This window comes from Desmodus rotundus, chromosome 4 (genome assembly GCF_022682495.2).
Source record: "Desmodus rotundus isolate HL8 chromosome 4, HLdesRot8A.1, whole genome shotgun sequence".
Classification (NCBI taxonomy): Eukaryota; Metazoa; Chordata; class Mammalia; order Chiroptera; family Phyllostomidae; genus Desmodus; species Desmodus rotundus.
This window is the reverse complement of record NC_071390.1, coordinates 109,146,778-109,172,746: the sequence shown is the minus strand read 5'-3', so window position 1 is coordinate 109,172,746 and position 25,969 is coordinate 109,146,778. Positions and strand designations below refer to the sequence as shown.

General features: G+C 38.5%; 1 long non-coding RNA gene across 7 annotated transcripts in view; it reads right to left on the bottom strand.

Annotated features, from left to right (window-relative positions):
* LOC112322816 (uncharacterized) overlaps nt 1-8,824 on the bottom strand; it is a 47,522-nt gene extending 38,698 nt beyond the window's left edge. For 2 of the 7 annotated variants that reach the window (XR_008426635.2, XR_008426636.2), the window contains exons 1-4: nt 8,611-8,824; nt 2,985-3,131; nt 1,546-1,614; nt 17-157 (exon numbers count right to left, since the gene is read on the bottom strand). This is a non-coding gene — a long non-coding RNA (uncharacterized lncRNA). Of the gene's footprint in view, nt 1-16; nt 158-1,545; nt 1,615-2,984; nt 3,132-6,471; nt 6,547-7,974; nt 8,105-8,610 lie in introns of all 7 variants that reach the window. The other 5 variants (XR_008426639.2, XR_008426637.2, XR_008426638.2 and 2 more) reach the window with 5 other exon arrangements.
* Between the last annotated feature and the right edge of the window lie 17,145 nt (nt 8,825-25,969).

The following is a 25,969-nucleotide window of genomic DNA, read 5'->3' as shown; positions in this document are numbered from 1 at the left end:
TTTTGAGAAACCTCACCCTTTTCCGTAGCTTTCTGGAAACATCTGAGATAGGACTCTGTCTGTTTCTGTGTAGCACTGTTCAGTTTACCCTGCACACTGTGTTTTTCACATAATCTTCTCTGGCATTCAATTCTTCAGCCCAAACACCAAGAAGGAACTGTAGAGAGAATGGGTGAATTTAGACTATAATGCCAAGTGGTTGAACAAGTTTAAAAGTTCACTAACATACAAAACAGTACACTATCATTCTTAAGAGTAAATTTCTCAACTGATTACAGTATCATCTACCAATATTTAATTAATAAACTATACCTCCTCATTCTGTCATGTATGTTTTAAAGTAGTGCCTTTGGTAATTCACTAACTTCCCTATTCTATATATATTCCTAGCTCAAAGATAATCCACTTTCCCCTAAAAAGAATTACCAAATTACATAAATAACTATTTGATAGAGATTTTCTATTACATAAAATTCACCCCTACTAGATTATCAGCCATAATACCATATGTAGTGTGATATTTAATCATTCCCCCAAGTATATTTTATTTTTATAGTATTTTGACTTTCTACTTTTGCAGTAAGAGAAATAATTCAATTAAAAATTCCCACTAAAAAGCCTAACTAAAGGAAAAGGAAAGAAAAAAAGTAACAATGATCCATACCCTCTCCTTACCCCACTCCAGAAAACTACAAACTACTGCAGTGCCCCTCAGGTTTACCTGTACACAGAACATCCTTCCAGATGCAGATAAACAGGGAAGGCTGAGGAGAACATACCCCCCCTCCCCCGGCCAAGTGGCATTCCCTGTGCAATCCTATGTCAGGAGAGGCTGTCACCCTAACAGAAATCTTCAGTTGATAATTAGTTTCCATGCCCTACCTAGTTTCATAAAATTTCCTCAACAGACTTGGAACCTGGATGACTGATATGCTACATTTAAACTGTAAATGCAAGTAAAAGTATTTACTGCATTTAAATCTCATGGCCTGAACACAAATAATTTGTAAATAAATCTGGAATTTGCAAACACTCTACAAAAACTATTTACTAAAGACAGAAATGCTATGAAGAGAGATGGAATGAGCCTATCATAGCAAGAATAAGCTGTCTGTAGAACTGAGAAAATGAATAGTCTCTGAAAAGTTACTGATGTGTTTGCTTTTTACACTGCTAATGTCTTCCTTCCCTTACTGTCATTACCCCTCATAAAAGCTTCTAGAACTCTCCCATCAGTGCGCTACTTTGTAGAGTCTTTTTTAAAAATGTAGAACTCCCCAAACTTCATGTTTATTCCAATGCTGTAATTCTATTCTTTGTGTTTCTATTAATAAGTCAGCTTTTTAAAAAAGTGCCAGAAAAATATAAATATATGCTATCTTTGATTAACTTCTATATCCAAGTGCATAGCAAAATCATAATGCACATGCCACAAATGTTAATTGAGCTTTCCCTTCCCAGTTTTTAACCCTTGACAATCCAAAATTATAAAAACAGTTACTAACCAACCAAAGTGTTTTCTTTACTTAGCTTAGAAGTACATACCTTAAGGAATTTGGTGATGATGTCCATGTCTTTATGATTATCACCTTTCCCTAAAGACTCTCCCAATGCCTGAAGAAAAATAATGTTCCTGCTCATTAGTACAGAGCAACAACTGAATAGATATATTATCAACACCAGTCCAACCATGGCTTATTACACAGACTCAATGTCTATTTAAAAACCTGATGGAATTTCTAGATAATTAACCACCACCCCTGCCCCAAATTTGCCACTTAAATTGCAAATGCATGTTATTTTTGTGATTCAAAATACAGAAGAAAGAGTAAGAGGAGTTACTGCTAATGCACATGAGATTTCTTTTCAGGGGAACAAAACTGTTCTAAAACTGGATTGTGATGATAACTGTACCAGCCCATGAATACTAAAAAACTATTGACTTGTACACTTTAAATTGGTAAATTGTATGGCATGTGAATTTCTCACTACAGCTGTTGAAGAAAAGGAAAGGGGGAACAAAAGCCCAGAACTTGTTGCTCATACCAATTATTCCAATGACATTTCTAGACAGATACTGGGGTAGGGAAAGGGGGTACAATTAAAAGGATATCCTCCTCAACTATGATGTCAACATGTGCAACAGCCAGGAATGAAAGGAAAAAGAAAACAATTTACATTTTATTAAGCATTAAGAGCTTTAAATTAAGCCATATTGTTTGCTCAAGCGAGATATTTGAATAATTCAACATTAATTCAGATTGTATATATTATTCCATATTCGACACACTGGTAAAAATTAGAAAGCAGAAGACTGCCCAGTGTTGACAGGGATTAGGGATGTGAGACACACCCTGCTGGTGGGGAACAGACTGGTCCTGCCATTCTGGACAGCAACCTTGTAGTACTTAGACAAATTAAATTATATAAACCCAGCAATCCCACTTCTGAGTCCACAGAGGTGATGTACAAGATTATTCATCACAAAGCTGTTTGTGGTGAGAGGGAGCTGGGAGCAACCTAGTTGTCCGTCATTACGGGGGAACAGAGGTAAAAGGCAGGATATGAACTATTAGCAATTAAAAGCAAAGGTTTAGATATACATAAGGCATCAAGGATAGATATTAGAAACAGTTCAAAGTATTAAAAAAAGTAAAAAACTCTTCAAAAGAATGAAGAATTTCACAGTACAATGCCATTTATGTAAATCAAAACCACAGACACACAAAACACTACTGGTTTTAGAAGACCACCAACAAAACAATGCACAACAAAAATATTAGAATGACTACTTTTGAGGTAAGGAAGTAGGGAAATGTGAGTGGAAAAAAGGAGTGAACAAATGAAAGCATGAAATGAAAGAAGGGCCTTTGTAATAACCGAAAACAGTGTACTCTAAACTGAGCGATTGGATGAACTCAGCTATTTGCTCCAGGGAATGAAAGGTATGATGTGGAATGAGGTAAGACGGGTGCAGCGATTACCTCTAACTTTCAGTTGTGGTGTTTTCTTCATGAACTTTCAAATCTTTCTGTGTGTCTGCCTCTCTGGGTTCTTGATCACCCACAAAGTTCATTGAAGTATTACTGATTGATCTAATCCAAAGCTGCTTTCAGATCATTCCTCAATTCCTGAGGAAAGTGAAAAATTATACCTAGCATGAAATTTCAGTGATGTTTCACTTGATCTTTTACAAATAAGTACAATTCATCTCAGACTACCAGTCAAGATGCCAGAATATGTAAACATTGTTCTTGCTTCCGCAAGAGACCAGATCAAAATTACAACTAAATGATAGAACTGCCATTACTGAGAACCACATAAAGACTACTCTGAACTCCCAAAACATTTTTTAATGTCAATAGTATAAAACAAGTGTCTCATCTATATCCGCGGCTATCATTACATTTCTAACACCAGTAAATTCCACATTCTATTCATATCCAGTTTGTGACCATTTAATAAAAATGCAAGTCTTAAAGCTGGACCCTTATACCACATATAAAAATTCACTCAAAAGGAATCAAAGACCTAAATGTAAGAGCTAAAACTATACAACTCTTAGAAGAAAACATGGGGGAAAGCTTCATGACATTGGATTTTGTAATGTTTTCTTGTACCCAACACCAAAAGTACAGGCAACAACAACAACAAAAATAAGTGGGACCTCATCAAAATTAAAAATGTGCATCAAAGACACTATCAATAGAGTGAAAATATAAACCATGAAAGGAAGAAAAAATTTGCAAACTATAGATATGATAAAAATTGATATCCAGAATACACAGAAACTCCTACAACTTAACAAAAAACAACCAACATGATTAAAAATGGACAAAGGATCTGAAGACATAAAAATGTGCAATAAGCAAATGAAAACATGTTCAACATCACTAGTAAGTGGGGACATAAAAATCAAAACCACAATGAAATTATCACTTCATACCCATTCAGATGGCTATTACCAAAAACAAAACAAAAACAACCTCCCCCCGCCCCCAGATAATAACAAGTGGTGGCTAGGATATGGAGAAATGGAACCCTTGTGCATTGCTGGAAATATAAAATGGTGGAGCTACTTCAAATGTTGGCAATATCCCGAAGTTAAGCATTGTTGGGAACCACCCTGCCTGGTTTCAGAAGCTATAACCCCCCTCAGGTTAAGGCTGAGTCAGAGTTGGGACCATAGGCCACAAAGGAGACAATGCTTATCTCCCTGGCAGGTGTGCCACCTCTGCCCACTTCACCCTGCTTGGCCCTGAGCTTGGCCAGTTAGCCAATGACGGGTAAGATTCCTCAAGGGAGGATCAACCTAAGACAGGCATGGTCACGGAAGAGGCCCACAGGGAAGGACTAGGGGGACTATAGAAAAAGGGGGTGATGGACCCTTGCCCCTCGGCTTTGAAATAGCCTGAGTCCTCATTCTGTCTGCAGGAAGTCTCCTAATCTCTTGGCTGCCTTACTTCCCTTGCCTGACTTAAGCCTGAAGCAATAACAGAGGGCAGTGCAGTCCTGTGCTGGGAGGGGCGGATCCCCTGGGGAATCAGGCCTAAGAAAAAATAGATACAATCCTGTGAAACCTACTTAATTTATACCCTCAGCTTAAAAGATAAGGGTCCAGACCTGAGATGAGTCTGGCGCCTAAAGTTTTACAGCCCTCTAACTGACTGGCTGTAACTCAGAATAAGCCCTCAAAGTTCTCTGTAAATCACGTATTGTTTAACCCTTACTGCCTAATGATGATTGATGAGCTTTATCTGTATTCCTGTGTGAATGAACCTAATAAAAGCCCATGGAGGAAAAGGCTCAGGGCCCTTCTCCTTTGAGAGATCGGCCACCTTTCCTCCCCAAGCCGATCATGTCTTGGTAGACTTATTCTTCATCCGCCGTGGACGCGGGGCTCAGGCATAAAGTTCCGCGACAAAGCATATCCATACCAAGACACATTATAATTAAAATGTCAAAAGGTAAAGAAAAGGAGAGGTTCTTAAAAGGAACAACAGAAAAACTTGTTACAACGAAACCCAAATAAGACAATCAGCAGATTTTTCAACAGAAATTTTGTGGACCAGAAGGCAGTGGTACAATATATTCAAAGTACTGAAAGGAAAGAAAAAAGTTCCAACCAAGAAAACTACCTGGCAAAATTATAATTCAGAATTGGAGAGATAAAGAGTTTTCGAGACAAACAAACGCTAATAGAGTCCATCACCACTAACCTGGCCTTACAAGAAATGCTAAAGGGACCTTTTTAAGCTGAAAATAAAGGGCAGTAATTAGTAACATGAAAACAATATGAACATATGAATCTCACTGGTAAAGATAAATATAAAGGTGGTAAGTTAATCACTTATAAGACAAAAATAATAAAAATAATTATAACTAGAGTAATTAGTTAAGGAATACACAACAGAAAAAGATGTAAAACGTGATATCAAAAACGTTGAACATGGACTGGGTAAAGTAAAAAAGTGGAGCTTTAGAAGATGTTCATCAACTTAAAATAGTCTTTTCTAGTTAGAAAATAAACAAATCATGAGGATATACTGTATAGCATGGTGACTATAGTTAACAATACTATACTGCATATTTGAAAGTTGCTTAGAAAGTAGCTCTTAAAAGTCCTCACCATCAGAAAAACTGTAACTATGTATAGTGATGGGTGTTAATTAGACTTACTGTGGAGATCATTTTGCAATATCTACAAATATCAAATCATTGTGCTATACATATGAAACTAATATGTCAATTATACCTGAAGTTTTTTAAACGTGCAGATAAAAAATTTTGTATGATTTGATAAAGACTTGAACAAGATTAGAATAGAGCAGGTGGTAATAAATAAATATAAAGAGCTAGAAGATTTTTCAAGTAATGAAACATTAGTAGTACAAAAATTCAATGAGATAAAAACTTAATAGTTCACAGCAGTATTTTATTCTATCTTTTAATAAGGAAAATGACTGAGGATATAGAAGAGAAATAAATGTTGGTAAAATGAAACAGTATAAAAATAAAAACTGCTCTTTCCAAGAACTTAGGTTAAGGAAGTGTTAAGACTAAAAATAAAGAAAAATAAATTGCTGTTAACATTAATAATATAAAGGAAGAAAACTTTTTTAAATTCACTTATGCTTTGTGGGGAAAAGTTAAACAGAATTATCAAATGATTCAGCAATCCCACTTCTGGGTATACATACAAAAGAAGAGAAAGGAGGGACTCTTAAACAGGTATTTGTACACCCATGTTCAAAACAGATTTATTCACAATAGACAAAAGGTGGAAACAACAACATCCCCAACACCCACTGAGGAAGAATGTATAAACAAAGTGGGGTTCATACATACAATGGAATATATTTCAGCCTTAAAAAGGAAGGCAAATCTGTCACATGCTACAACATGGTCGAACCTTCAAGGCATTACTCTAAGTTAAAACACTGGTCCAGTGGAGCCTTCAGATGACCTTACCCATTCACCTGACTGCAATCACCTGTGAGATCCCAAGCCAAACAGTGCCCAGCTTAGCTCAATGAAACCACAGAACTGTAAGAAATAAGAAACATCTTAAGTCACTAGGGTTCAGAATGATTTGTTATAGTAGTGATAACCAAAAAATATTTTAAAATAACAAATTGTTTTAGGCTATTAAGTTTTGGGTGGTTTATTGCATAGTCATAGATAACCATACCTGTTTCTAAGTAACTGATAGAGCAAGTAAAAAAGTTAATCAGGCCACAGAGTATCTTACAACACTATTGTAGTTACCAAAGCATAAAACATACTGTTTTCAAGATCCCATGGAATATTTACCAAAACAGATCAGTACACTGAGCCATAAAACTATATCAGTGCCCTAAAGGTAAAAGCCAAAACTATTAAGCTTTTAGAAGAATAGTATCTCCTCAAGACCCTGGGATAGGCAAAGGTTTCTTAAGCAAAAAAACAAAAGCAACAACCATTAAACCAAAAGCTGATAAAGTAGACTTCATCAAAATTTAAAACTCTCCCCCTCAAAAAACACCAATAAGAGAATAGGTAAGCCATAGACTAGGAGAAAAAAGTCACAAAATATCTGTATCTCACAAAGGACTTATACCCAGAATAAATGAAGAACTCCTACAACGTGAAAATAAAGACAAACAACCCAATTAAAATTTGAAAAAAAGACTTTAACACAAACTGCACAGAAAAAGATATAACCAGTAAGTCCATGCAAAGATGCTCATAATCTTTAGTTATCATGGAAATGTGAATAGAACCACAATGAGATACTAGTACACATACAAGAAAATGGTTAAAATTTAAGACTAATAATAACAAATGCCAATGGTATTTGGAAACATCTGGCATTTCTTTAAAAGTTAAGCATACATTTACTCTTACTATCCAGCAATTCCACTTCCATTTCCAAGTATTTACCCATGAGAAATAACATAAGTTCGAAATAAGATTTGTATAAGAATGTTCATAGCATTTCAATCATAACAGCCCAAACTTGCAAACGTATTGTGGTATATTCCCATGACTGTCTGAATATCATTGGCAATGAAAAGGAACAAACAACTGATATCTGCAATAACATGAATGAATCTTAAAAATACGCCGATCAAAAGAAGCCAGACACCTACTCTCTATGACCTCATCTATAAGAAACAGTAGAAGCAGCAAAATTAATCTATGATGATAGAATTTAAAAGGCGGTTGCTCAGGAATAGAGAAGGAGAAATATGGGATTGGCTGGGCAACTTTCTTGGTTGATGAAAATATTCTATATCTTCACAAGGGTAGTGGTTACAAGCTTGTATGTAGTTGTCAAAATGCACTGAACTGAATGTTGAGGATATGTGCTTTTTAAAAAAATTAAAGAAAATTCTCTCATTCTTGCCTGTAATAATGCAATTGGTCAAACTCCTCATTATTCTAGTCTGTGTAGTACAGTGACATTCTTCTAGCTTTGTTCTGACATTTTACCTTGTTAACTTCTGGTGTGAGGATCGACTTAATAAGTTAGTTCCTAAATCACGTAATTCTTTCTTCTCTTTCTCCATTGTTTCTCCAACACGGTTTCAGCCTTTAGTGAAGAGCTAACCAACAGGCTTTTCTATGTGTATGGGGGGGGCTGGGTGCGGGGGGTGGGGAGGGAGTAGGGAAGAGAATGTAATTTAAAAAACCGGCTTTACCAGTAGGAAGGAACTAAAGTCTTTTGAAAACTAACTTTGAGGGGCATAGAGTCGGCCCTTCCTCTATGCTGCAGTTGGGCACAAACCCTTAGTGAACCACAGACGTGAAAAATCAGAACTGGGGCAGAATTCCGAAGACTACCGGCAGATGAGAGTGAGTATAATGGGCAGTTAGGGAAACTGCGAGGGCGTAACGGGCAGCTGGGGGAATGCGGCCAAATTCTTGGGTTCTCCTGCAACTCCCCAGTTTCCGCCCTAAGGTGTCAAGGGGTGCACCTGGAGGGCCCGCTCTAGGGTAGTGCTGGGGGGCGGACCTCGCTAAGCCCCGTGTCCGCCGGAGTCCGGTCAGTACCAGTCCCCTCGCTCCCAGCCTCCCCTCTCGCCGACCCCTACACACCCCCGCGCCCCCGACCACAAGACTCCTCACCACCAACAGGACCCGGTCCTCCACCGGCGGTCGCTTCCGGAGGACCTCCGACTTCAGAACGTCCACGTTGCCCGGGTTTAACCTCCAGTTTCACTCCCTAGCTTCTCCGCCAAGCCTCACCCAGACAGGGTCCCCGAACCAAGTACAAAATGCGAACCCAAACACTGGAGGACAACACTGACTGGACCGCTTCCGGCGGAAGCTAAGGTGAGCAAGAGGAAAGAGAGCGCCGCAGCGCGTCTGTCGCCGACGGAGGCGCCGTGGATTAGCGGCCTCTGGCGGCGCCCTCTGGCAGTGCGCCCGTACTTCCCACTGCCTGTGAAGTGGACTGAAGCACGAATCTTCTGAATTGTGTGGAGGTCGACACACTTCATTTTTAATGATGTTATTATACCTGCTTGTACCTGCTAGTCTAGTTCAGGTCCAAAAACCTCCTCGCTAAACACCTCAATTATGTTAAATAAGGCCAGATCCTTACTATACTAGAAGTTCACATCAGTTTTTGAAATTACCTGCTTGCCAAAATTAATGTAATAGAAACAGAGTGAGACAAACAGGAACAATACGCCATCTCATTAATATAAAGTAAAAGGGCAGTGTTCATTGCTGGCCTGTGAAATCACCTGTAAAGTTAAGCAACTATACCCATTTAAGTCTTTTTCAGAAGTAAATTTGTTTTTCCTTTCTCGGTTCTAGATTGCTTAAGTATCTTAGTGATAATTGAACATTAACTCCAAGCTGAGATAATCTTTTTGGTCATGTATTCAACAATCAAGATTTTAAGTGTCATGATTGGAGACATACTCTGAAATTCTTTTTCTTTTTTAAGTCTAACCAAATAAGAAAAATAAACTGAGGAGAAAATTACATCAGAGATTTTAATTTTAAAAAGATCCTAAAAGCTGTTTATGATGCATTTGTTTTTATTTCTATTCCATTGAATCATTTTTTAAAAATCGAAGTCATCACTGAACAATATTTGACATACTTGTTTTTCCCATTCAAAAAGAAAGAAATATCATTCAATTCAGTCAATTGATAATGGGTAAGATGGCTTAGCAAAATAATAGATGATAGAGAATTGTTCAGTTCCATTTAAGAAGTTTTTTTTTTATTGTACGTGTGTGTGTGTTATACTGCCTCTAAAACATATGTAACTTTTCCCAGAAATAAATTAGCTTTGGGGCTTATGAAAACTTAAGATATTTTACAAGAAAAAGTCCTCAAACTAATAAACATGGGCAACATTCTTATATCAATATCTTTTTCCTCAGTCACTTATAATTCAATAAGCAAATAATAATTTATTAGGATGTTCCTGATTTAGGGGTTAGAGATTTATAACACAAAAACCTGAAATGTTGACACAAAAGATAGTAACAATAAGAAAAGATTACAGAGAATGCAAAGGTACAGCTGGCCAGATGGGAGAGAATTAGTGTAAACCAGAGAAAACATAAGCAGGCTCCTATTAAATTTCAGACTGTCATTGATTTTGATGTTTATGTAAACATGAGCATTAAATCTTGATTATGAGATGGTCTGAGACCATCTCAAATCTTGGTCTGAGATGGAAGATGTAAGAGAGGAGAGTATTTGAACAAGCAAACTGATGAGATAACTTTTCAATACAGAAGGGGAAAAAAGATGCCTAGGAGACTTTAGAAACACTCAAGAGAACCAATCAATCCTGACTCTAAGGGAGAATGTGTTCATTTTTAAAATATGCATCCCATTCCATCACAATAGAATTTAAAGGGAAATATTGCAAACAACCCAGATGCCCTAAATGGGAAAATGGTTAAATAAGTTATAGTTCATGCATAGAATTGAATAATGTGAAACATTAAAAACCATGTTTCAAAAATATTCAATGAGATGAGAGTGTTTATGATATCATATTTAGTTAGAATTAATGAAAGTAGAAATATAGTATATAGTCTCTTGGTAAGACAAGCATATAAACTTAGAAAAATTATTGGAAAGAAACATATCAAAATATCAGTTTGTTATCTGTCAATAGTACCACTGGTAATTTTTATTTTCTTCTGTATACCATAATTTGGTACAAATTCCATAATTTGGAAAAATATCCAGATAGTAGTCATTTTCTGTTTTATTAAATTGTTATTGCAATTCTTCATAAACTTTCCAGCATAATTACCTTAGAAATTGTGTATAATAAATTTTAAATAATGCCAGTGTGAGAAAGCAAAGGATTAAACAAAGAATATTTTAAAAAATCTTTATAATTATTCAATCAATATTTAAATATTTTCTATGAGCTCTAACTTATCTTAGATTCTGTGGCCTAAACCAAATAGAAAAAACAGAAGGAAACAATAGGAAAAATAGAAGTCCTATCTTTTAGAGTATTACCAGCTAATCTGGGAATCAAGAAATAGATCCCAAAAGGGTAAATTAGGTAAGATAAATATGATTTAGTAGCATGTATGGGCTATAATAAGGCAGTCATAGAAATTAAAGACCAGTCATTTTGTAAAAGAAGAAATAGTAAGAATATATGATTGATGAAATTATTCCTGTTGGAGTAACTCATCCTAAGAGATTATTTGTCATTTCTGGAGACTGGAGGAAATACGAGATTTAATCAAGACGGCCTGGGTTTGTTTTGTTGCTCTCCTAAAGGATAGAATGTAACTTGTTTTTTTGGTTTTTGTTTTCTTTTCTTTTTGAAAAAAAAAAACCTATATGATCTAATACAGTGGCCTCAATCGTCAGAAAAACCAGGAGGACTTTTTGCAACCCAGACCGCAGTCCTGATCCCCAGAGTATCTGTCTCATTCAGGAGCTTGGGGGTGGGGCCCAAGAATCTGCTTTTTGATCAAGTTTCCAAGTGAGGAGGCTGCTGTTGATCCAGAGGCCACACTTTAAGAATATATTATTTTCAAATCTCTCTGGGAGAAAAAAGACTGGGTGAGTCGGAAACTCAGTCTGCACGGAGCCTCGATGAACAGGAGCGGAGGCCGAGGCCCGCGCCTGCAGCACTGTCAGGGTTGCCTCTCAGGGCGCCCGCCCACTCCCAGTGACACTGCCAACGATTTCTAAACGGAAGGGGGCAGGCTCCCTTCAGATCCAGCCCCAGTCACAGGTCATGCTCTGTGTGGTTATACCTCGGGCAGGGGCCAACCCATTCTGGGCCCACCAGAGCCCGTTCCCTAGGAAATTGGGATTGGGATTGGGTCAGTCTTTCCAATACACAGGAAACATGGAATGTGAGTGACAGAGTGGTGAAGGGCCAGGTCAGTGGCATACTGGGTCCAGAGTGGTTCATTCTGACCTGCAAGATCCCCCTGCGAAATTTTTAAGAATTCTGTGAGTCACCTGTTAACCATAGTCGTTATTAAAAGGTAAATGTTTATTTACAATTAAACATATTATATTATAAACAAAGGTAATAAATATACAGAACCTATTACTAATTATATTACTACATTTTACTATTATTTGCGCTCTTGGAGTTAGCTGTGACTATTGCATCTTTGTAGTGGAAATACTATATAATGTGGCCACTGCATGTCTTCTACAGACTCCACATCTGAGGATGTCCTACCAGCAGCTTGAAATCAGGCATAATGGGAATATTTGTGCCACAGAAACTGACAAATGCTGCAAATCTGGACTCAATGTATTGTTTTGTTGATTGTCTAAACTTTAAAAAGTGATAGAGAAAATGTTAATAATACAGACCAGGGTTTTTCAACCTCAAGCCAGATAATTTGGTGGGGGGGGGGGGGGGAGGTGTGTCCCTGACTCTACCCATTAGATGCCAGTAACACCCCTTCTACAGTTTTACAACCAAAAATGTCTCTGAACTTGCCAAATGTCTCCTGAGGAACAAAATCTCTCTCTACTTGAGAATCACTGATACAAATTAAATGTGTAAGTGCTATTGTCTGTGGCTGTTACATAGTAAAGAGGACAAAGACTTAAGGAGATATTCTGCCAGGATTGAAAAACTATTATCTGAGTAAAGAAGTTTCTCACATCATTGACAAACAAGGGAAGTTTGAACATGAGTCTTCGTTGCTTCACTTTTGTCTTATTCCTTAATTTACACAATAAGATCAAGCAGTGTTTGTGTTAGAGCTGGACTCATTCATCAGTTATAACCATAGATTGGCTAGGGATATGAGTTCTGCAAAAATTAGTTAAAGCATTCTGTGAGAATCAATTGGTTACATGGAATTTACAATAAAGATATTGTATCTTCATTATTTATAAATTGTGTCCTCCATATCTTTTATATCAATAAAAATGATAGGAATATATGCACACACTTCTTTTCCTCCAGAGAGCCAGTTTTTAAACCAGCACAGCACTGGCCATTATCCACCCTCAGTGTTGGCTTCACTAAACAGTTTAGCAAAGAAAGTGGGGATATCAAGAAAGAGGAATAAAACAGGTTTACAAGGAGAATCATGAATGACGAACAATGAAGAATAACCCCTAAGGCCCTCAGGATTTCCAGTTCTCTATTCTGGTTCTTCCTGGAGTCTACTTTGCATTTCCATACCAAAAACCACTACTGAATCTTCACACCATATTTCTACCTTTTTTTAAAAAAAAATTCTCATTTGAGGACATGTTCATTGATTTTTAGAGAGAAGGGAAGAGGGGGAGAGAGAGAGAGACATCAATTGGCTGCCTCTCATTTGCACCCTGACCAGGGATTGAACCCACAAACTAGGTATGTGCCCTGATCAGGAATCAAACCAGCAACCTTTCAGTGTACAGGACTACAGGACTACGCTTCACCTGAGCCACACTGGCCAGGGCTATTTCTACCTTTTTTAAAAGAAAAATATTTTATTGTTTATGCTATTACAGTTGTCCCTATTTTTGCCCCTTTGCCCCCCTCCACCCAGCCTGCCTCCCACTCCTGTAGTCAATACCCACAATGATACATCAGACAAGGGTTTAATCTCCAAAATATATAAAAAACTTACATGATTGAATACCAGAAAGACAAACAATCCAATTAAAAAGTGAGCAAAGGACCTGAATAAATACTTCTCCAAGGAGGATGTACAGATATGAAATATGAAATATGAAAACATGCTGAACATCACTAGCAATCAGAGATGCAAATTAAAACCACAATGAGATATCACCTCACACTGTCAAAATGGCCATCATTAATAAATCCACAAACAGCAAGCGCTGGTCAGGATGTGAAGAAAAGGGAATCCTAGCATGCTGTTGGTGGGAATGCAGACTGGTGCAGACACTGTGTAAAACAGTATGGAGTTTCCTCAAAAAATGAAAAATGGATCTGCCTTTTGACCTCATTGTGTTCCAGTTTCTCCCTCTGCCGAATCTTGCCTTCCTCATCTCCTTACAAATGCATCTCTGAAAGCAGTCCCAGGAAACCACAAACACTTGCATGCAAAGAAATGTTTTGACTGGTAGCCATAGGTATTCTGGTTCATCTGTTAGGGAACTCTTCAACTGCCATTCTAGTTTTCACATCAGTAATTTTTGTGAATGTGGTTAGCCAGAGTTACTCCAAGCCTACTCCAAGCCTTGTTACACAAGCAAAATTGAATAAAAGGATGCTGAAAGTTGAGAGACAGGGCTTGGATCCTGGTGAATCTTCAAATATCAGTGGCCCTGTGAAGCCCAGTCTGAGAGACCAATTGACAATCCCCAACGACAACTTTTTCTCTTGAACTTTCAAAAGTGACCAAATGAGGGAGACAACCCTCACAGCACATCAGTCCTGTTTCCTTCTTCCTTGACATTTCTTGTCAGCTACGCTGTACCCATTTGATTCGCTTTGTCCCAGAGCTTTTATACTGCTTATTAGTGGTGTGTGTAAAATGAATGTAATAAAGAGCGAATTCAGGAGAAAAAAATCAAGATGAGGAATTAGAAAGGAGAAATAACCAAGATCCTGAAGGAAATATGAGATATATCACCTGTGAATCAATAGCAATAAATTCGGAAACCCAAAAGATATGAATGATTTCCTAACAAAACTTTAAGCTACCAAAATTGTCAACAGAAAGTAGAAAACTGAAATAAGCAATTATAGCAGAAAGAAAGAAGAGGTGATTTTAGGTGCCTCAATTTAAAAGGCATAAGATGTAGATTATTATTTTTTTTATCCTCACCGAAGGACTTTTTTTCATTATTTTTAGAGAGAGGGAAAAGGAGAGAGAGAGAGATATTGGTGTGAGAGAAAGGTCGATTAGTTGCCTTCTCATAAGCACCCTGACTAGGGATCAAACCCACAACCTGGGTGCATGCCCTAACCAGGGACTCGAGCCTGTGACCTTTTGGACTATGGGACAATGCTCCAATCAACTGAGCCACACAGGCCAGGGCCAGGTGTTTTTATTACTGAGGCGTATGTCATCTTTAAAGAACAGGTAACTCCAACTTTCTGGTCTCAGAACCCCTTTCTATTCTTAAATATGCTTGAGGACTCAGAAGAGTTTTGTATATGTGGGCGATATCAATATTTACCATACTAAAAAATTTTTAACATACTAGAAATTAAAACAGAAAAATTTTTAAATGATTAATTTATTTAAAAATAACAACACACATATTACATATCAATAAAAAATACACTATTGTTAAAAAGTGGTGTTTTCCAAAAATTTAGAGAAAAGAGTGCCATTCTTTTACATTTTTGCAACCTGTTTAATGTGTAGCCTAAATAAAAGAAATCTAGATTCTCACATTTGCCTCTACATTCGATATGTTATTTTATTTGATCTATATGAAGAAAATCTAGCTTCACATAGATATGTAGTTGGAATAGAGAAGAGTATCTTAATCAGATAACTGTGGGCATTCTTCTTTGATACTATATCCAAACACAAGTGGTAGTTTTCTAAAAGTTAGCTGCAATGTGGAATCTAAAACCATATCCTTAAACTTTTCATACTGTTCCATTAAAAACCCATTGGTCTATTCTGAACTTTGAATGGATCTTTTACTCATGCATGATGTTGTAACATCATGCATTAGTCATTTGGAAAACATTAGTTCACTGATTTATACAGATCTTCCAAATGTTGACACACATTATTACACAATATTTTAAATATCACATTCATTAACATCACCCCTTCCAACTCATCAGAAAAGCCTTTCAATTATTGAGAGGATAAGAAGCTCATGGTGGGGGATACAATTTGCTAATTGTAAAATGCTAATTTGGACTGAAAGCTCATGTTTTATCACTAGCAACAAATATTGTCAGTCATTTTCTTTAAGTGACAGGCTCACTCTGTTCATTTGCAAGAAGACATCTGCCAAGTACTCAAGTCTAAATGACCATAATTTGTCTCTTGGTTACTCTTTAAGTAAAAGTTGTGACCTATAAAAAAGGGGGCAGTTACTTCAACTTGCCGTGCAGTCAGTGCTGTTCCTGAAACCGAGCATCACACTTCAGTGTGCAGCACAAACCCTTTATGTTCACTTGCTATTTCGTTCCACAGAATGTTAAAAAGATGCCTACTCCAGTGTCGAGATTTGATAGAATTAATAATTTTTACTCATGAGTTCTGGCCACGTAGCTCAGTCAGTCACAGCATCATCCTCATAGGCCAACATTGCATGTTCAATCCCTGTTCAGGGCGCATACCAGCATCGACCAATAAATGCATAAATAAGTGGAACAACAAATTTCTTTCTCTCTCTCCCCCTCTAAAAATTAATAAATAAAAATAATACCTTTTACTCATTAAGAACAATTTTTAAGTGAAACTGGCTGTTTTGTGTGTGGGAGTGCATGGGAAGGAAGGCTCTGACTGTGGGTCCAGTTCGGTGCTGCTGCTCTGATTCCTGCCAGGGCATCAGCAAACTCACCATTGCTCCTGTACCTTTGGTGCAAATGTTAACTTTCCCAAAAGTAAAATATAAATACTACATTTCACTTTTAATTTTTTCGAGTGGGGTTTTGGAAGAGGAGAAAATGACCTTAAAGAGGACAAGGGAGTATACATTTCCAGTAATAGTTAGGAAATGGTGAAAAAGTGTGAAGTGTTGCTTCTACTGGAAGGAGTAACTGCTACAGGCACTTCTGTCCTACCATCAACAACTAGAAAAACAGCCAAAATATATGAAACAAATATTTTCCAGACATAGGGCAACAGGCAGCAATGGGCTATGGCTCCTAGGAAAAAGGAAACAAGCAAGGGGAGCACCAGCCCTGGCTACTACCTGGGGGCAGTTTCCAGGATACAGCCCCGGTGCTGGAAACCCACACAGAGCCTGGCAAGTTGAGGGAAAAGATTACATTGCTGGGAGGTTGAGGAAGCTACATGTGTGAGGCAGAATATGATGAAGGAGAGAGATGTTCACGGGGAAATCTCAAGAGATCTGCAGAGGCATCCTTCCCAATCATTGGCTCAATCCTAGCCTGCATATGTTTGCATGAAACTCCCCAGGCTGAGTTAGGAACCACCATGGAACAGTGGGCCATGCAATGCCCAGTGCAATGCCCATGCAAAGAAGGGCATATACCAGGTATAGAATAGAGTGGGGAAAAAAGGCATTTCCAGACCCTCCTTAAACTTCCTATCATCTGGTATGTTCCGTACCCCTCCAACCACATCCATCCCTTAGCACCCTTGAACACCTTCTCCTGTGCTAACCACCACACCCAAAATACACACTCCACCAGTTTTTACAGGAGGGCCCTATTTGTGACAGCAGCTACTACAGTTCCTAGTACCCAAAGGAGGGACAAGACATTGCAGGTCGGCAATGGCAATGATCATGAGAAAAGCGGACTATGAGCAGTTCCAAAGTGTTAGAAAAATCTATCAAAACACATTTGTGTGCTATATTTCATTATTTTAAAATCCTTTTGTTCCACATTTAACTTTGAAACAGGGATGCATCTTTCAGTTGATGCCACCATGCAATTTTAGTTTACAAGATTACATCTTAGAATTGATGGCAGAATTCTGAGTCTAAATTTTCCAAGTCAACAAACTACAGAATGTCTGGACACAGGGTACCCAGGATTTTGCTGTGGACAAGGGAGCAGAGATGAGAGCTAAGGCAGAATCCAGAGGACTGGAGCCCATGTCTAGGCCAGAGTCTCCAAATTAACATTATAAATTAACAGCTCTGTCCCCACCTATCCCTGCCCTTAGTTGAGGCTGAGAAGGTACCCTGGGAAGTGGTGCCACCGAGTTTGGAATGAGTCACTCATAGAAATTGCTGCAAAGCTAGTGGTAGGGAAAGGTAACAAAAGCAGGTCCCCTCCAGCAGGTGGCACCAGAAACAGAGACAGACAGGATTAGGCCTCGCTTGCTCAAGGAGCAGTAAGGTTGACTAAACGCATTATGAAACTAGGTAACTAAGGAACCTGTCATAGTGCTATTGCTGAACTAGAGGACAGGACCTCGGTACTATAATTACTTAACCTTTCTGGATTTCAGTTCTTCATCTGTGAAATGGGGGATAATAATACCTAATAGAATGAGTGTGTTGATGAAAAAAAGATAACATGTATAAAAAGAACTAAAAAAATAGTGCACAGCATATGGTAAGTATTCAATAATTTGATGTATCATTATGGTCATTTCCATAAATATTTTTAAATTCATCCATTCATTCCTTCAAAAAACATTTGTTCAGCAGTTATGATGCTAAGGGCTGAGTGGTTTATTGTATTTCGTCATGTTCTTTGTCTTTTTAATCTGCTAGGAATGGCCAGTAACAAATGTCAGTTCCTCATAACTCTTACTTACCCTCTTCGGTATATTTTCCTTCTGTTCCATCATCCTGCCAAACAGTTGGAAATAGGGCCAAAGTTTTTACTCTTTACATTAACACCAATACTATTCATTCATCATAGAAGATACCTGATGTTTCCATGCCAACAATGACCTAGAATAACTCACAGGAATGAAAAAAAAGAACTAGAAAATGGCTTTGTCATTTAGGGAGCTGTGATTGTAGGCCAGTCATTTGCAAAATAAAGATTATATATTTTTATTTATTTTTAATTTTTATATTTCAGTTACAGTTAACATTCAATATTACTTTATAATAGTTTCAGTTGTACAGCACACAGGTTAGACACTTATGTAATTTGTGAAGTGATCCCCCCAGTAAGTCCAGTACCCATCTGGCACCACATAATTACAATATCATTGACTATATTCCCTGTGCTGTACTTTACATCCCCATGACTATTTTGTAATCACCTATTTATACTTCTCAATCCCTTCACCTTTTACACCATGCTCCCTAACGCCCTTCCCATCTGGATCTATGGTCTGTTTTGTTTGTTCATTTATTTCGTTCTTTAGATTCCACATATAAGTGAAAATCTTTTTTTTGCCTTTCTCTGACTTAATTGTCTTTCTCTGTCTGACTTATTTCACTTAAGATAATACCCTCTAGGTCCATCCATGTTGTTACAAATAGTAAGATTTCATTCTTTTACGTCAAGTTAATATTCCATTGTCTATACGTACCATCACTTTTTTCTATTTTTTAAATTATTGATGCAAGAGAGAGAAACATCTATTTGTTGTTCCACTTACTTATGCATTCACAGGTTGATTCTTGCATGTGCCCTGACTGGGGATTGAACCCAGCCAAGGCAAGTACCCACGCTTTTGATCCAGTCATCTATTGATGGACACTTGGGATGCTTCCATTATCTTGGCCATTGTAAACAATGCTGCAATGAACACAGGGGTGCATGATCTTTTCAAATCAGTGTCTTGGGTTTCTTCAGTTAAATACCCAAAAGTGGAATTGCTGGGGCGTGTGGTAGTTCTACTTTTAATTTTTTGATAAACCTCTATACTGATTTCCATAGTGGCTGTGCCAATTTGCAATCTAACCATGAGGGCATTAGGGTTGCCTTTTCTACATATCCTCACCAGCATTTGTTGTTTGTTGATTTATTGATGATGGCCATTCTGGCAGGTGTGAGGTGATAGCTCACTGCGGTTTTAATTTGCATTGTTCTGATGATTAGTGATGTTGAGTAAAAAGGTGATACTCAACTGGCAGAGATTTTGAGAGAAAAAAATGAGATGATGTAGGTCAAAATTCATACATTTATTTTGTCAGTAAACTTTACATTGTAATAGATTTTTGTTATCAAAAATAACACGGTATACCTGAAACTAATAATATGTCATCTGTCATTTATATCCCAATTTTTAAACATTAAAAATTCACATTAAACATGACTATCTTTTGCTTGATGAAGATTTTTAATAAATATATTTACATAGTAACTTTTAAAAGAGATTTTATTTATTTATTTTTAGAGAGAGGGGAAGGGAGAGTAAAAGAGAGGGAGAGAAACATCAATGTGTGGTTGTCTCTCATGCGCCCCCTACTGGAGACCTAGTCTGCAACCCAGGCATGTGCCCTGACTGGGAATCGAACCAGCAACCCTTGGTTTGCAGGCAAATGCTCAATCCACTGAGCCACACTAGCTAAGGCTACATAATAACTTTCTATGAAAGAATTCCCAAGTTTAAATCTCAGATGCCTACAAGAAACAAGGGACAGAAATAATATATTACTCTGAATTTATGTACTGTTTCTTATTGTATTGATGAGGAAATTATCCAAGATTATTAGTAGGCACTAGGGTTAAGATCTAGAATCTGTACTTCCTACTCCCAAATTTGCATTTCTCTCCTTGAATTCTAAGGCCCTCAACCTTTTAAGAGGGAAAACTTACATACACACCAGAGGTTTCTCAAACCTGGCTGCTCACTAGAATTATCTGGGAGGCTTAGGAAAATACTAATGCCCAGGTCTTATTCCAGACCAATTGCACCAGAATCTCTGAATGTGGAGTCTAGTCTTTCTAAAACCTTCCCAAAAGATTTTAACGTACATCCAATGTTGAGAATCACTAATAGAGAATTAAACATCAGCTATGGCAATGTGAAAATCACACATGTGCTATAATACATTTTTTAAAGTATATTTTATTGATTATGCTGTTACAGTTGTCCCAATTTTTTTCTCTTTGCTCCCCTTGCCTGGTACCCACCCACCTTCCCTCCAGCAATCCACCTCCTTAGTTCATGTCCATGGGTCATGCATATAAGTTCTTTAGCTTCTCCCTTTCCTATACTATTCTTAACATCCCCATCTATTTTGTACGCTTCTTGATCCCTGGACCATTTCTCCCTTTTCCCACCCCCCTTCCACTCCCAGCTGATGACCCTCCGAATGATCCCCATACCTATGAATCTGTTCCTGTTCTACTTGTTTGCTTAGTTTGTTTTTTTATTTTTTTTGATTCAGTTGTTGGTAGTTGTGAGTTTGTTGTCATTTTACTGTTTTGATCTTTTTCTTAAATAAGTCCCTTTAACATGGCATGTAATAAGGGCTTGGTGATGATGAATTCCTTTACCTTTACCTTGTCTGGGAAGCACTTTATCTGCCCTTCCATTCTAAATGATAGAATTTATTTTATCCTTTGCTGGATAGACAATCTTGGTTGTAGGTCCTTGCTTTTCATCACTTTGAATACTTCTTTATAGCACCTTCTTGACTACAAAGTTTCTTTTGAGAAATTAGCTGACAGTCTTATGGAAACTCCTTTGTAGATAACACTGCTTTTCTCTTGCTGCTTGTAAGATTCTCTGTTTATCTTTAACCCTTGGCATTTTAATTATGATGTGTCTTGGCGTGGTCTTCTTTGGGTCCAGCTTGATTGGGACTCTCTGTGTTCTTGGGCTTGTATGTCTATTTCCTTTGCCAAATGAGGGAAGTTCTCCTTCATTATTTTTTCAAATAGATTTCCAATTTCTTGCTCTTTCTCTTCTCCTTCTGTTACAGAACAGACCCAGAGAGGGGGCACGAATGATATACTATTGCCGAATGGACCCACCCCATACTAGGTTCGCCTTGCCAACCGCCAGGGAAAGGCATCTCTCAGTGCCAGAGATTGGTGAAAAGGAAAGGGATATTTATTTAAAGAGTTATACAAACTTAAGAGTAATGATTTAATGTCTTCATTGAGATGCTAAAGTCCTTTAGAATACCTACAAATGCACAGTCCTTCCTTCCCCCTCTGCCCAGTCCAGGGTACCATATCTCAGAAAAAGAAATAGAAGTCCATGGTTCTTCTCTGCCTGAGCTGTGTGGTCCCAAAAAGACCCCTGGTTCTTCTCTGCCCAAGCCGTGTAGTCTCAAAAAGACACCGCATGGTTGCCATGACTGGGTTTAAATCCCAGTGCCAATCTTCCTCTGCTGCATAATTTCCGACTCCTCCCACAACTGGCCACAGCTACCAGCATTCCCCTTTTTCTCCGGCTTTACTGGGCTGCCATACTAAGTTGGGGAAGGTGTGGCCCTGTGGTGTGGAGCCAATCATCTCCAAGCTCTTATGCAGGCTCTGTAACCAGGGGGAGTTGCCTCCCAGTTACATCATGGGTTGAAGTCACTCCCATCTCCCTGGCTCAAAGCATGGACACAGCTGTTTAACATATCTATGAAACCAGTTAAAGGTTATAGATATGTTACATGACCATTCTAGAGGTTATCTGCAAAACTTGCTATTCAAAACAACTCTCACTGGCCCTGCTCCATGCGTCCCATCACCCAGCTCAGACTTGTGGGGGTGAGGACATCCTATATATATATTTTCCTAATATTTCCTGGACACCCTGAATTCTGGACCCCATTACAAATCCCTATCCCGCCCCCCTCTTGGCTGTACCCTGTTACACTTCTGGCACTCCTATGGTGCAAATGTTGGACCTCTTGAAGTTGTCCCAGAGGCTACTTGTACTACCCACATTTTTTTGGATTCTTTTTTCTTCTGGTTGTTCTGATTGGTTGTTTTTTGCTTCCTTATGTTCCAAATCATTGATTTGATCCTCAGCTTCGTCCATTCTACTTTGTTTCCCCTGTAAATTGTTCTTTATTTCAATTAGTGTATCCCTCATTTCTAACTGGATCTTTTTTATGCTGCTGAGGTCCTCACTAAGTTCCTTGAGCATCCTTATAACCAGTGTTTTGAACTCTGTATCTGATAGATTGCTTGTCTCCATTTTGTTTAGTTCTTTTTCTGGAATTTTGATCTGTTCTTTCATTTGGTCCCTGTCTCTTTGTCTCCTCATTTTTGCAGGTTCCCTGTTTATTTCTATGTATTAGGTAGAGCTGCTTTGACTCCGTGTCTTGGTAGTGTGGCCTAATGTAGTAGGTTTCTTATAGGGTCTAGTGGCACAACCTTCCCTGTCACCCAAGCTGGGCATTTGAGGTGTGCCCTTCGTGTGGGCTGAGTACACTCTCCTCTTGTAGTTGAGCCTTGGTTGCTGTTGGCAGGATCAATGGGAGGGATTCATCCAGGTCAGTCAGCTGCAAGGATTGGCTGTGACCACTTACCACCCACCTCTGTCCTCTGTGGAGGATCGGCTATGCAGGGGCAGGGTGGCATTGCTCCAAAGTGGTCTGTAGCTGTCCTCTGGGTATGCTGGCCCTGGAGTTTCCTGGGTAGTGCAAGCCAAGGTCATCCCCCACCTGTGTTTTTTCCAGGGCCACCCTTCCTGAGTTATAAAGCAACCTGAGAAAACTGCTACTTGTGCTGGGCTTGGGATTCCCAGGTGAAGTCAAGCTGTGAAACTAATCTGGCTGCTGCTAGTGTGTGGCCTGGAGCTCACTGAGGCCAACTGTTGCCTGTTTGATAGGATTTAGGCAGTTGTGAAGCATGAAGCAGATTCAGTGCCCTTTAATGTCAGTCCTTTGTTAATTGTTTTAGTTGACCACCTTATAAATTCACCTTGGAACGGCCCTGCATTCCATCTTCCTCGACTTCTCTCCTGTCATGACCTCCCCTCTGATTTATTACACCAATATTCTTTTCCTATTTTCAACTCTCACCTCCACATACACTTTATTTTTGTTCTCTTGAATTCTATTTACCAATCCACCTCATTCTCTCAAGCGCTTTATCCCCAGAATATTACTGGAATGACTTGACAATCCTTCCTCTCCCTCAATGGTTCTTCCTATTATCTCTTTGCCTCGTTTTTTCCCTCTATCACTTAACTACCTTTCTTGTAAATTTCCTAAAGAGGGCATTAGCTTTATTCAAAGGAATCAGTTGTCAATGGGAGGGAGCTGGGTGGTCAGGAGCATCATTTCCAGTCAGTGCTGGTGAAGTGTTCTAAGAGGGCTAGACCTTGAAACAGAGCAAAGGACGGCAGTTGGGGGAGGAAGACTTGATCATTCAATTTGGATAGGCAGGGTGGGGGCTGGTGGGGAAAGGGAGTATGGACCTTTGTTCAAATGCCAAGTGGAAAAGGTAAGCCAAGAATATAGCCAGCCTGTTCAAGGATCCCGCCAAGACCCAGACAAGTGAGAGTCAGGGATGAATAGAGAAGAAGCATAGGTAACACAGTGAAGAGATCAGAGTCCCTTAGGAAGACAATTAGATATACATATATTTATAGCTTCCTAGTTTTAACAGCATTCCACACTTCTTTTGTGCTGTACCCTTTCAGTCTTAGAGTGTTCATACTTAAATGGTTTCTACTCTGCTCTCTCCAGACCTTTCTCCTGAGTGTTACCAGACTGGGACTTTATGGGATAAAAGAGGTGAAAATTGCTATGAAGCTGAAATCCTTACTGTAGATGGTGAACTATATGTTAGTTTCCTACATGTGGTTCCTATTAGTAGGGCTAGGGTGTAAATACCCGCTGTGAGCAGGCAATGTCAGGTGTTGTGGGGGATGTGATGCACCAGGCAGAAGTGTCAACTCTGAGGGATAGAAGCAAAGATAATTTTAGGGGTAAATGCAAGTTGTTATCGTGAAGAGAAATCAGAAGTCCATGCCCCAAGAGCAGCATCAAGCATGAGATCAGAGGATGAGTATAAAGCCATAATAGAAGGTGGAGGACAGGAATCAAGAGTCAAAGGGACCCAAAATATTTTCATGTAGCAGAGTGCAATCATGAAATAAACATTTTTAATTCCAGGCTATGCGCAATGTATCAGAGCTGATCACTTACATTAAACATTGGACTCACTGCTGGGGGAGCTGGCCAGTTTAAGGACATGGGTTCAAGTTAATCCCTTTCAATGTGTCCTCCTATCAGACAGGATAGGTCCAGACTTGCCCACTTGGATTTTCTTTCTTTTTTCCATATATATATATGGTAATTCTTTATTCTATGCCCTTGATATGGTCTTTATAGACTTTCTTTTTTAAAAAATTATTTTATTGTTCAATTACAGTTGTCTGCACCTATGTTTTTTTATTGTTTAAGCTAGTTATCCCCACTTTTTTCCCCTTTACCTACCTCCACCCAGTCCATGCACCCTTCTCAGGCCATCACCACACCATTGTCCGTGTCCATGGGTCATGCATGTATGTTCTTTGGCTACTCTATTCCCCTCTTTCACCTAGTACCTCTACCCTCCCTTCTGACAGCTGTCAGTCTACTCCATATACCTATACCTCTGTTTCTTTTTTTTTCCAAAGATTTTATTTATTTTTAGAGAGAGGGGAAGGGAGGGAAAAGAGAGAGAGAGAAACATTGATCAATTGCTCTCCAATGCACCCCAACTGGGAACTGAACCTGCAACACAGGCATGTGCCCTGACTAGGAATTGAACCAGTGACCTTTTTCTTTGCAGCTGATGCCCGACCAATTGAGCCACACCAGTCAGGGCTATGCGTCTGTTTCTATTTTGTTCATTAGTTTATTTTATTTATTAGATTCCACATATAAGTGAGATCATATGGTATTTGTCTTTCACTGACTGGCTTATTTCAGTTAGCACAGTAATCTCCAGGTCCAACCATGCTGTGACAAAAGGTAGGAGTTCCTTCTTTTTTACTGCCATGCAGTCAGTATTCCATTATGTAAATGTACTACTGATGGACACTTGAGCTGTTCCCAGATCTTGGCTATTGTAAATAATGCTCCTATGAACGTACGGTGCATATATTTTTTTGAACCAGTATTTCAAGATGCTTAGGATATATCCCTAAAAGTGGGATTGCTGGGTCAACAGAATGAAAGACTTAAACATAAGGCATGAAACCATAAAAATCCTAGAAGAAAACACAAGCAGTAAAATTTCATATATCTCACATAACAATATTTTTGCCAATGTATCTCCTAGGGCAAGGGAAAATGTAAACAAATGGGACTATATCAAATTAGAAGGCTTCTTCACAGCTAAAGAAAACATCAACAAAACGAAAAGGGGACCCACTGTATGACAGAAAATATTTGCCAATGATACATCTGATAAGGGTTTAATTTCCAAAATATATAGCATATATAACTCAAGACCAGGAAGATAAACAATCCAATTAAAAAATAGGCAAAGGACCTGAATAGATACTTCTCCAAGGAGGACATACAG